Source organism: Schistocerca piceifrons, chromosome 6 (assembly GCF_021461385.2).
Source record: "Schistocerca piceifrons isolate TAMUIC-IGC-003096 chromosome 6, iqSchPice1.1, whole genome shotgun sequence".
Classification (NCBI taxonomy): domain Eukaryota; kingdom Metazoa; phylum Arthropoda; class Insecta; order Orthoptera; family Acrididae; genus Schistocerca; species Schistocerca piceifrons.
In genome coordinates, this window is record NC_060143.1 from 46,749,689 (window position 1) to 46,763,266 (window position 13,578).

Genomic DNA, 13,578 nt, shown 5'->3' on the forward strand with positions numbered 1-13,578 from the left:
TCCGCAAATGAGTGGTTCCATCGCAATGGCATAAAGCACCGTTGACAAAGGGCAACCCTGCCGCACTGAGCGTTCAATCCGCATAGGTTCTGTAAGTCTACCGTTGACGAGAAGTCTGGACGTTGCTCCACGAAGGAGGCGCATAATTACTTGCGTGAACGTCGGGGGAATTGCCATTCGGTCCATCACTGATTTGAGGAATGCATGATTGACGCGGTCAAACGCTTGTTTGAAGTCTATGGAGATTAAAGCGCCTGGCAGTCGGCAGTGTGTTGCCACAGCGATCACATCTCGATATTCACTGAGGGCTGTCTGTATATTACGATCGCCGCCTAAGGATGTTTGTTCGTGGGAAACAATGTCTGGTAAACATGTCTGAGTCGCACTGCTAGAAGGCGTGTGAAAATCTTGAAGTCGGAATTGAGTACCGAGATCGGCCGATAAGTATCGAGTCGTGTTCGTCTTGCGGGTTTCGGGACTGGTACAAGTAAGCCGTCCATGAACGTTGGTGGCGGATTCGCAGCGCCGGACAAAAGTTCCCAGTACATGTCCCTCCATCGTGGCAACATCAAATCTTGGAAGGTTCTGTAAAATTCGAGAGGTAAACCATCCGGGCCGGGAGATCGATTCAGAGACCCTTTGGCCTCAGCGCCTTGGACGTCGTCGGTGGTCACTTCAGAAGTCAGAAGGGTTGCAACTGCTGCGTTTAGAGTACCAAGTGTCTCCTGGGCAACCTCAGCAATGGCCTCTGCACCGGCAGGTACTTCTTGATAGAAAAGTCTATAGTGCGTTATGAAAGCATTCGCAATGGTAGCTTGCGAAGTCAGCGGTCGTCCATCAGGTAGGTCTAAAGTTGTCATTAAAGTCTGTCCGCGTCGACGAACATTTTGAACATGATGCATAGAGGGTTCTTCACCGTTAATGCTATCTTGGCTGCGTGCACGTACAATGGCTCCCTCTAGACGGCATCTGGTCAAGGTTAATATCTTTGCCTTGATGCATTGAGCTTCTTTCAGACGATCCGGGGATGGAGGATGATCCATGAGTTCACGTAGAGCCCTATAGTAAAAATCAGTTGTGTGGTGATTCCACCTGGCTTTGGCTGTGCCATAGTGTGTCAATGTGCGTCGGATGGCCGGTTTGGCGCACAGCAACCACCACTGCAGTGTTGTCTCGTAACGCATAATGCGTTGAACACAGGTGTGCCACGTGTCGGTGACCTGTTGTCGACATTCAGGGTCCCGCAGTAGCGTGACATTGAGTTTCCAAGGTCCTGCACTGCGCCATATAGACTGTCGACGTAGGTTCATGGTACAGATGTAGATGTTACAGGGTGTTTCAAAAATGACCGGTATATTTGAAACGACAATAAAAACTAAACGAGCAGCGATAGAAATACACCGTATGTTGCAATATGCTTGGGACAACAGTACAATTTCAGGCAGACAAACTTTCGAAATTACAGTAGTTACAATTTTCAACAACAGATGGCGCTGCGGTCTGGGAAACTCTATAGTACGATATTTTCCACATATCCACCATGCGTAGCATATGTTCATATGTGTGTGAAATCTTATGGGACTTAACTGCTAAGGTCATCAGTCCCTAAGCTTACACACTACTTAACCTAAATTATCCTAAGGACAAACACACACAACCATGCCCGAGGGAGGACTCGAACCTCCGCCGGGACCAGCCGCACAGTCCATGACTGCAGCGCCCTAGACCGCGCGGCTAATCCCGCGCGGCCATGCGTAGCAATAATATGGCGTAGTCTCTGAATGAAATTACCCGAAACCTTTGACAACGTGTCTGGCGGAATGGCTTCACATGCAGATGAGATGTACTGCTTCAGCTGTTCAATTGTTTCTGGATTCTGGCGGTACACCTGGTCTTTCAAGTGTCCCCACAGAAAGAAGTCACAGGGGTTCGTGTCTGGCGAACAGGGAGGCCAATCCACGCCGCCTCCTGTATGTTTCGGATAGCCCAAAGCAATCACACGATCATCGACATATTCATTCAGGAAATTAAAGACGTCGGCCGTGGGATGTGGCCGGGCACCATCTTGCATAAACCACGAGGTGTTCGCAGTGTCGTCTAAGGCAGTTTGCACCGCCACAAATTCACGAAGAATGTCCAGATAGCGTGATGCAGTAATCGTTTCGGATCTGAAAAATGGGCCAATGATTTCTTTGGAAGAAATGGCGGCCAAGACCAGTACTTTTTGAGGATGCAGGGATGATGGGACTGCAACATGGGGCTTTTTGGTTCCCCATATGCGCCAGTTCTGTTTATTGACGAAGCCGTCCAGGTAAAAATAAGCTTCGTCAGTAAACCAAATGCTGCCCACATGTATATCGCCGTCATCAATCCTGTGCACTATATCGTTAGCGAATGTCTCTCGTGCAGCAATGGTGGCGGCGCTGAGGGGTTGCCGCGTTTGAATTTTGTATGGATAGAGGTGTAAACTCTGGCGCATGAGACGATACGTGGACGTTGGCGTCATTTGGACCGCAGCTGCAACACGGCGAACGGAAACACGAGGCCGCTGTCGGATCACCTGCTGCACTAGCTGCGCTTTGCCCTCTGTGGTTGCCGTACGCGGTCGCCCTACCTTTCCAGCACGTTCATCCGTCACGTTCTCAGTCCGTTGAAATTTTTCAAACAGATCCTTTATTGTATCGCTTTTCGGTCCTTTGGTTACATTAAACCTCCGTTGAAAACTTCGTCTTGTTGCAACAACACTGTGTTCTAGGCGGTGGAATTCCAACACCAGAAAAATCCTCTGTTCTAAGGAATAAACCATGTTGTCTACAGCACACTTGCACGTTGTGAACAGCACACGCTTACAGCAGAAAGACGACGTACAGAATGGTGCACCAACAGACTGCGCTGTCTTCTGTATCTTTCACATCACTTGCAGCGCCATCTGTTGTTGAAAATTGTAACTACTGTAATTTCGAAAGTTTAGCCGCCTGAAAATGTACTGTTGTCCCAAGCATATTGCAACAAACGGTGGATTTCTATCGCTGCTCGTTTAGTTTTTATTGCCGTTTCAAATATACCGGTCATTTTTGAAACACCCTGTATGATCCGAAAAGGGAGACGGCCAACGTTTCGCGTAGAGGAGAACTGATATTAGAGCGTCAGAGATGTATATTCTATCAAGTCGGCTGGCGGAGTGGCTTGTGATGTGTGTACACCCCGAGCGGTCGCCGTGTACCACTCGCCAAGTGTCGAGGAGACGAAGGCGGCGGACGAGGGAGCTAAGTTCCGGACATGTGGTAAAATGGGGTACTGGTCAGTGCGCTCGAGAACACAGTTGGAATCTCCACCTACGATGAGCTGATCGTATCGGCCGAGGAATAAAGGCGTGCTATCTTCTGCGTAGAACCGGGTGCGATCCCTCCGTTTATCAACGCCCGATGGGGCGAAGAGATTTATGATTTTGAGTCCTTCAACTGTTATGGCCACCCCTCGCGCCGTTGGGAGGTATGCGACAACGGAAACTGCAATCCCTTCTCGTAAGAGGGTGGCTGCGCCTGTGTGTTCCATAGCTGCAGGGGCGGCGTACGTCTCATATCCATAACACCCAGTCCAAGTTGCTGTCCTCAGTTCTTGTAACAGGGCGATGTCGATGTCCGCTGCTCTTAGCGTGTCACGAAGCACTAGAAGTTTAACGTGGGAGCCGATATTATTAGTATTGATAGTAGCTATTCGGTACGCCTGATGGGAGATCCGTTCTGCCGATAGGTTCGTAGCTGCTGAAGATTGTCGTGGTGGATGCTGGAAGTCCATAGAAGTCGCAGGAGTCGCCGTAGCAAGTTTCCTCATTTTAGTGTTAGTCTAACGGAGGAACAGATCTCATTTCCGCATCAGATGGAGGTGGGAAATCCGTGTCATCGGCCTATGAAAAATGTCCGACAGGTTTGACATCGGCGAGAGGTGCCAGCGCTGGCCGAGTCGGCTCAATTGCGTCGGTGACAACAGGCGTGCTATGTTCCATGGCTTCTGGGCGCGGGGCTTGCGCGCGATCTCAGTTGGACGGTTCACCGTCTTGTGGATGAGGCGTCTCCGTGGAAGAGGAGAAAGTGTTATCGTGTTCTCCGTCAGAGTGATGTGCCATCTTTTCGTCCTGCTGAGGGGGCTCAATGGTCCATTCTGATGTCTTGCGGCGTCTTTTTTCGTCGTTTGGGCGACTTCTGCTTTCGGCAATGATTTGCGGTGTCTGAGGAAGGAAGAGACTCGCGTCGTTCCGGTACAAAACCCGCGGGTGCTATGATGCGGTCGTCATTCTCCAGAACACTCTCATTGGTATCCTTGTGATATTCTAGCGTGGGTGTGTCCGGCTGTTGGACATGTTCACGGGCGGCATCGGCGGTGTCAAGGTGCTGGGACGCCTCCGGGTGTATCGGACCAGAGCGACGCTCATGAACGGCGCCTTGTGAGGGCTGGACGTGCAGTGTCGCCGCATAGGTGACTGGAAGGGTGGTCACGGTTCTGTCGGTGTTCGTATCGTCGTGCCTTAGTTGTGCGATGCGGCGTTGCAGGCATTCATTACGGACGTGGCCTTCTTTGCCACAACCGGAATTTGTTCGAGGTTGTCCGTCGTAAATGACCACCTAACGGCAGCCGCCGATAGAAATCTACGATGGAATGTGCCGTTTGAGATCGATTCGGACTTGTCTCACACCATTAAGCACCGGATACGTCATAAACTGTGCCCATGTCTCGGCAACGTGGCTCTGGACTTTTCCGAACGGGCTTACCGCCGCGATGACTTCATCTTCATTCACCTCGAAAGGCAGTTCGAATACACGGCTCGTCCGAAGACCAAGTCCTGCATGGTCGACATCCACAGGCCCAACGTTTCCGTCGGAGAGCCGAAATTTTAGTCCATGTCGCGTTCTTTCAATAACCTCGTTGCAGGCAGCGTCGGAAGTCTTCTTAACATAAACGACGCTGCTAATGATCGATATGTGTATGCCGATGAGTTCGTCACGGGGGAACTTCACGTGCGTTCGACGGCCAGTGCTTTGGGTCGTGCGTATTCATTTGCGAAGGCGAACTTAAAGAGTGTTCTTCCTGTAAGAGTTGGCCATTAGAGCGTGTTCGACTCATAAGCGCTGTGACGAGCAAGTAAACAAAACACTTCGCGCGCGCAGAGGCGTGCACGGCCGATCGCGGTGCGCACTGCTGCCCTGCCGAACACAGACTGTGCCAACCGAGCTACCCAAGCACGACTCACACCCCGTCCTCACAGCTTTACTTCTGCCAGTAGCTCGTCTCCTACCTTCCAAACTTTACAGAAGCTCTCCTGCGAACCTTGCAGAACCAGCACTCCTGAAAGAAAGGATACTGCGGAGACATGGCTTAGCCACAGCCCGGGGAATGTTTCCAGAACGAGAGTTTCACTCTGCAGCGGAGTGTGCGCTGATATGAAACTTCCTGGCAGATTAAAAATGTGTGCCCGGCGGAGACTCGCACTCGGGACACCCAAAATGTTCGAAGACAACGAACTGCAGGTCTTACTGGAAGAAGATAGTACTCAAACTCAACAGCAACTCGGGGAACAATTGAACGTGATGCAGAAAGCCGTTTCTCTTCGGGTGAAAGCTACGTCAAAGGTGCAGAAAGTGGGAAAATGATTTCTGCATAACTGAATGAAAGAAGCAAATCCAAAGACGACTTGTGAAATACTGCTCCCCAGATACAAAAGAAAGTCGATTCACCATCGAATAGTGACAGGTGATGAAAAACCGTTATATTTTGAGAATACCAAGCGTCGTAAATCGTGGGTGAATCTAGGCAAACCATCGACATACACCGCAAGACTAAATCTCTTTGGAAAGAAGACAACTCTCTGTGTTTGGTAATTTGGTGCTTATACCTAAAAACAAAGACTAGGATGGTCTACACTAAATTTAGACAATATATAACATATTTAATGCCATAAAACTATCTTACTCTAGTTTCCTGGGCCTAATATACAATTTTACAAGAAAAATTGCAACATTCATTGGCTCGATGATAATGTTGATGGTGGAGGTTGAGTCTTTTGATGGCAACTTCCTTCTGTGGGATATATATCCTTCACGCTTTAAAACCCAAAAGTAGTCACTTAACATTGAAGGGTTCCATTTACCTTTATAGCGGCTTTCCATTCGTAAAGTGCCCTGATGGAAACTTACTCCGTGTTTCTCACTAACCGCTCCCAAATTGGTTGGGAGAAATCTAAATGAGAATGACGGAGGTGCATTTTTAGTGACATTCTGCATCAAAGATTTTTATAGCTCTCTAAAAGAGTTCCCGCTAATATGTTACTGTTTTCTGCTCTTGTATTCCCTAGGAAACCTTGAACGACATCCTTAAAAGAACGCCAGGCTGCAAGTTATAACTGACTTAATTGTTCTTCGAAGTTCTTATCATGCATTACATTCCTAATTTGTGGCCCAATAAAAATCCCCTCTTTCAATTCGACGTCACATAATTCAGAGAAAATTTCAGTTAGGTACATGAAACCATTAGCATTTGTGTCCATTCTCTTTACAAAATTCTTCATAAGGCCGAGCTTAATATACTTGGGGGGAGGAACACATTTTGAGAATACTCCAAAAGTACCGTTACATATTTCGTATTTTCTCTCTCTTGAGTGTATTTCTCTCGTAGCGACCTCTGTTTAACTGTATAATGATTATCTGTTGCACGGCTGTCCCAAAGACAAAGGAAACAGCAATACTTCGTGAAACCACTTTGGAGACCAGTTAGTAGGCCAACCAACTTACGATCACCACATATTTTCCAATTTTCTTCCTTGTACTTAATAGTTTGAAGTACCTCTGACAAATTTACCTAGTTGTCTTTCATAGTCACAGAGTACCCTACAGGTACAGATGGAAACCTTTTACCATTATGCAATAGTACAGCCTTCAGACTTGTCTTGGAAGTGCCGATACACAAACGCCACTCAGCAGCATCTTATGGTATGTTTAACTGTTTCATAAATCGTACTACGTCACTACAAGCACAAAAGTTACCCACCATACGGTAGTATGTCATCAGATCTTTATTACATTACCTGAAGTGAGTAGTTCTTGTATCTTCATGAAGTAAGTTCCATTCCTTAAGCCGAAAAGATAAAGTTTCTACACGCTCCTTGGATAAAGTGTAAAACACGAACTAGGTCATACGAGCCTACTTATGTAATTAAATGTGGTCTTTGTTCTGGAAAGTACTCTTCTTCACTTGATTGACTTTGTGCTACCCCAGCATTTTTAGATTCATTATCAGAATTAGGAATTTCTTCCCACAGTAGTGGAGGAGCTGGAGCTGGCAAGTCTTCTCCGTGGGGAACAGGTCTAATTGCTGAGGGCAAGTTAGCGTACTAAATATTCTTCTTATTCTTTGCTGAAAAGCCAGTTACATTAGTCAAATATAAGTAGCAATCATCATGCTTTTCAGGCACTCAACAGATCATTGTATGCCAAATGATAAGTTCTCTTTTTTTTTCTTTCAGCCTTTGTATTAGTTTATAATTGCACCTAGTGTGAGTTATGTGAGGTGCCAAATCTTTATCCTCATCTCCCAGTAGGCATTTGAAGTATAAATGATACAACGTCTTCATTAAGTTAGAAATTGGTCGTCTCTGTTTCCCTGTCGTGAATTGACCACATATAACAAAATTAATCGGGATAGTTTACACATCCTAATTTTAATTTCTTCATGTTGTATTTCCAGTGGCTACAAAAGTCAAATGAACTTACAAGGGGAGGCCGCCAATTGTGAAATTCAGATTCGATTCATACTGCGCATAATAAAAGCTCATGGCCAGAGGTGTAATGTGGCAAAGCACCAAGATGCACTTCTCAGCCGTTGTCGAGAAAATCGACAGTTAAAAGAAACCGTTGCCGTGAAATACTCTCTACGAATTTTAATTGTCTACAGGGTAGTGGCGCAGCGGTAAGCGCGCGGGTTCGTAATCCGAAGGTCGCCGGATCGAATCTCGCGCTATGCAACTTTTTTTTTTTTTTAGTATTTGCTTTTTATAATTCATACATACATACATACATATATATATATATATATATATATATATATATATATATATATATATATATATATATACATATATATATTTCCCGGCAACCTGTTGCAACAATTATGCATATAATAAGTTGTTGAAAGACGTTTGTCGTGGAAAAACTGGCGACTTCGAACGTCATTATGTTTTCCGCAAACAAAGGTGCATTTCACAAATGTTATTAATTGTCTTCATAATGTTAACCATGTATAGTTAACGGAAGACGTAGAAACGATATTCCGAAACGAATATGTATAGCGTTAGTCAAACGTTCGAATTAGAATAGAGAGCCCACGAACACAAATTTGCTGTGGCAGGTATGAAATATAAACTCCGTTACTCGCTCGTTACACTTGAATGACAGATGTTGAATGGGCCGAAACGAGCCGCCGCATAACAGCGTAGTTGCGTGCTAACTTCGAAATAAGTTAGATGCGGTCCGTAGCACAACTTATAACATCGTCGAAAATCAGTGCGGACGGGAGAGCTTTGGTAAACCATTTGAATTTTATGAGGGTGTTTCCAGACTTTTGGAGAACCCTGTATATTAGTAGTGCATGCTTGAACGTAAACACAGTGTAATTCCCACGAGCAGCTTTCTGTCGCTGATTGATGTTGTGATGTGAGGCTCCAAGCTAAGGCCTCGGGCTATATATATATATATATATATATATATATATTTGAATTACAAAAAACTAATAATAAAAAAAATTGCATGGCGCGAGATTCGATCCGTCGACCTTCGGATTACGAACCCGAGCGCTTACCACTGCGGCACGACGCTGTAGAAAGTTACTAATCGTACAGAGTATTTCACCGCAACGGTTTCTTTTAACTGTCGATTTTCTCAACAACGGCTGAGAAGTGCATCTTGGTGCTTTGCCACATTACACCTCTGGCTATGAGCTTTTATTATGCACAGTATGAATCGAATCTGAATTTCACAATTGGCAGCCTCCCCTTGTTAGCCAGATCAATTCCTGAAGAAGAAACGAAAAATTCAAAGACTAATATAGAAGGAAGAGTAACAAAATGCATGTGACTGGAGATTTTAAATACATAATGTAAGATACGCTAATGTTACATATTCCATTTAAAAAGTAGTTCATATAAAAGTTAAGAATAAAAAAGGTCCCTGCACTAACTTTTATCACACTCCTTTCAAAAACATTGCACTTAAAATTATACAGTAAATTCAACTATGTTATATAACTTGCGTTTCATAACTTTTAATCCTGACGTAATGGACACTTTCAATTTCACATTTTATATCACATTACAATATGGAATTGAGTTTTCTGTGTACTTTGTCTGTACCAAAACCACCGTTGACAAGTGTTATACAACAGTGTCCTATTAATTTAATACTTCCTTGTGAAGTGCTGTAAAACTATATGTATAGTTTTCCTTTCCTTCATTTATTCCGTGTCTTACGTATGTTAGTATGTACATAAAATGTTGTTTGAGTAATTATATGTGACATCTGCATGAAAGCGGAAGTTTTGGCCCGGGTAGGGAAATTTTACCTATGAGTAAAGTGTTGCGTGCAGTGAAATGAAAATTCTCAATGGAAATTTATCTTATTGACTCTGTAAGTTAGTTAAATGCACAACGGAAATTAATATGGAGACTTCGGCATGAAGATACAGGGAACAGATTTCGTTTTGCGTTTGTCGCGCATATCATAAGTAGGATCCACTTGCTATAATTAATTTCACGGGGGAGATGGGGGTTCTGCGGAGTAAATGTAGAGGGAAGAGGGAACTGAATCACATTCCGTGACACAGACGATAGTTAACAGCAAAGTTCTGGCCTTGAAAAGCACGCATCCTGTATCAAAATGAAATTAGAGCATTCGCTGTAACACATCTTTACATTTAACACTAGCCCGAGGCCTTAGCTTGGAGCCTCACATCACAACATCAATCAACGACAGAAAGCTGCTCGTGGGAATTACACTGTGTTTACGTTCAAGCATGCACTACTAATATACAGGGTTGTCCAAAAGTCTGGAAACACCCTCATAAAATTCAAATGGAGTAGCAAACAAGGAAACAGAGACCCTACACACGAGGAACGGGAAGGGGGAAACTTTATAGGCTATTCCACCAACATGGTGGCCATCATGAAAGCCGCCATCTTGGATTCAACTCAAAAATTTCAAATGGGAATGTGGTCATGTGACATATCAAACAGATAAAGAATTTCACCCGAAAAACAATGCCATTGTTATTTTAAACATAGCGTTATTCATTCTCGGCGAATAGCCAGTTACATGTGGCAGCGGTGGGACGCTCGGCAGCATATGTGTTGTGTGCCGAAGAGACATTACGCCGATGTTACACAGTCCCAAGAGACCACCAACAGTTATAGGAATGGCTCGATATGTTGTCCATTATGTTGGATTGTTAATGCTATCCTCTGAACCCAGTCCTGATGAAAGTTGACCAACACATCTGGCTGAATTTAACCACACGCATCAACAATGCGCTCTTTTAGATTATGCAAATCCCGTATGTTCACAAAATAAACCAGTGCTTTGACATGACCCCAAAGATAAAAATCCAAAGGAGTCAAATCTGGTGAAGTGGTGGCCACTCCACAGCACCCATACGACCAATCCACTTTTGAGGGAACTGCACATTCAGGTATGCTCGCACACTGTGCCCATAATATGGTGAGGCTCCATCATGCAGGAAGAATTCCGGAAATGTTCCGTCCTCCGTTAACAACGAGGGAAACACTTCTTCATCCAGTAATCTCAGATAACCGTTGGCTGTTAACGTATCATCAATAAAAAAATAGGTCCAACGACTTCGGTACCCCACACACTACACCAGACCATCACTTTTTGTGAGTCGACCGTTTTGGAAGCATCAATCCAGTGCGGATTTGTGTCGGACCAGTATCTGTGATTCTGCTTGTTCACTTCACCATTGATAAAGAATTTGGCTTCATCACTGAGCAGCACCTGATTGGGGAAAAGTGGGTTTATCTGCAGCTGCTGTGTCACCCATTCTGCGAACTGTACCCGACGGTCTGGGTCATCTTCGTTCAGGTGTTGGATAAGCTGAATTTTGTACGGGTGCCATTTGTGCTGCGACAAAATTCGCAGTATTGAGGTACGGCTAATCTCACATTCTTGTGACAGGCGACGAATACTCCGTTGCGGACACTTGCAAAATGATGCCAACACGCTCACTGTTGTTGCTTCATCGGTGGCGGATTTTGGTCTTCCAGCCTTAGGTTTATCTGCGACAGAACCTGTTGCTCGGAATTTGACCAAAAGCTTGGCAACTGCGCTGTGAGTGATGCGCTGTCTGGTTGAGTGACGACTGTTTAAATCCTGAGCAATGACTTGTGTGCTTCTTTCTCCTGATATCAAGATGATTTCAATGCGTTCTTCATGTGTTAAGGACATTTTGTAACCTGAAAATAAGGAAACAATGATTAAAACGTTAGCATGAGTGAATGATACCTAACAGTTAAACACATGTGACATATCAGGCATGGAATAGTCACTTTGTACCGTATCAGACTCAATTTTATGACTTCTCAGTATGTAATACTCACGCTGCCGAGCGTGGAACTGCTGCCCCAAGTAACTGGCCATAACCGGAGAATGAATAAGGCTATCTTTAAAATAACAACGGTATTGTTTTTCTGGTGAAATTATCTATCTGTTTGATATGTCACATGACCACATTCCCATTTGAAATTTTGGAGTTGAATCCTAGATGGTGGCTTTCAAGATGGCCGCCATGTTGGTGGCATAGTCTGTAAAGTTTCCCCCTTCCCGTTCCTCGTGTGTAGGGACTCTGTTTCCTTGTTTGCTACTCCACTTGGATTTTATCAGTGTGTTTCCGGACTTTTGGACCACCCTGTATGGTTCTTTTAAATGGACAACTGTCTAAATCCATCATATTTACCAAATTCTTCATAACTTCAATACATCCCAAACCATCGAATCCTTTTCCGGCTTGTGGGTACTCATTCAATTCAGAAATACAATTATGTGGGCATCGGTTTCTGAATCACCCTACCAGAAAAAAGTAATATAATTGGTGAAGTCTGACACGTGTACTTTTAGAGACGAGTAGGTGTCTGTTCCGCTCAGTGACCGACCAGTCTTCTAGTGATGAACACGTTCACATGGCGGTTGTCACTACACAAATGTGCAACTTTAATATTCATTACCATACACGAAACGTAAGTTTAAATTAACAAAACTGGAAAACAGTATTTAGTGGTAAGTTTACAGAAAGCGAATAGATGCGAAGACCTGATTACATAATGATAATTTGGGACGTGGACCACACTAATATATTGTTGAAAACAGTGATTCAGCACATAGCCTACCTAAAATTATGCAATCACCAAAACTGAGGAAACAAAACTGCGGCCTTTCCGGAATAAATCTCTTGATTGTTAATTTAAGTAAACGCGATGGTTACCTACTTTGAGATGCCTAAAATTTAGTGAATCCTGACCAAAACTGAAACATACGGTAGGCTTTCTCCGAGCGGCACGATATACACACGACGACACGGAGTGTGTCCTTAAAAACATTCTATTAACTGTCACTGCCACACTTCCTTTACAGTGTTTGGAAGTAATGGACTGATAGGGCAAACGCTAAAAAGTACCCGTTCCTTGTAAAATTGATGGGTTGCTAAAATAGGTAAACGACCGTAGTTGCGCCCACTCCAGTTTACCGGACCGGACAAATTTTTCAAGATAATTCAGTGAAAAATTTGGGCGACTCTACACAGTGGGTAATTACCCATTCGGAAGAAGAAAAAAGGCGGGATGTTCGTTGCTCTATACAGCGCCAGGCTGCATGGAATGTTCGAAAAGGACTCAATGTCCATCTGATTACTACTTCTGCAGAACCACATTCAGTTATCTACACATCCATGTAAAAATAATACATAGCTACACATGGTGGGGATAACTATAAAAAGAGAAGGTTGGTGATGTGAAACAGAAAATAAGGCAAAATGATCCATAATAATTCCTTCTCCAAGCACAGGGTAGGTGTATATTTTTTTTAAAAAAAAGGCAGAACACTACTCTTCTAGACTAATTACGTAGTGAGGATGATATTACAAACAATTACTCGAAAGGTGGCTGAAATGAGAAACCTAAATCCTCTTCAAGTTGTGAATGGGGTTAAAGACTATAGTGCTTTTACTTAATAAGACGAGGTTTAATGTAAGACTTAGTGCGAAATTAACAAAAGAATACATTCAGGTGACAGATGCCTTGAGTTTAGATTTCCTACACACAAGACAACTTTAGGTATTTACCTACCCTCACTGTAAACATTCGGTTTAAGCTGAGTCGGTGGTACTTCCAGTCCCCACGGCCACCACTATCCACTAATCTGTACAGAAAATGAGCCTATGCCGATTCTGAATAAAGTTCCATTAGACCAAGTCTTTGTTGAACACCAAGCAGCTGATGGTAAGTCCTTGCACAGTCCGTTATGAACACTA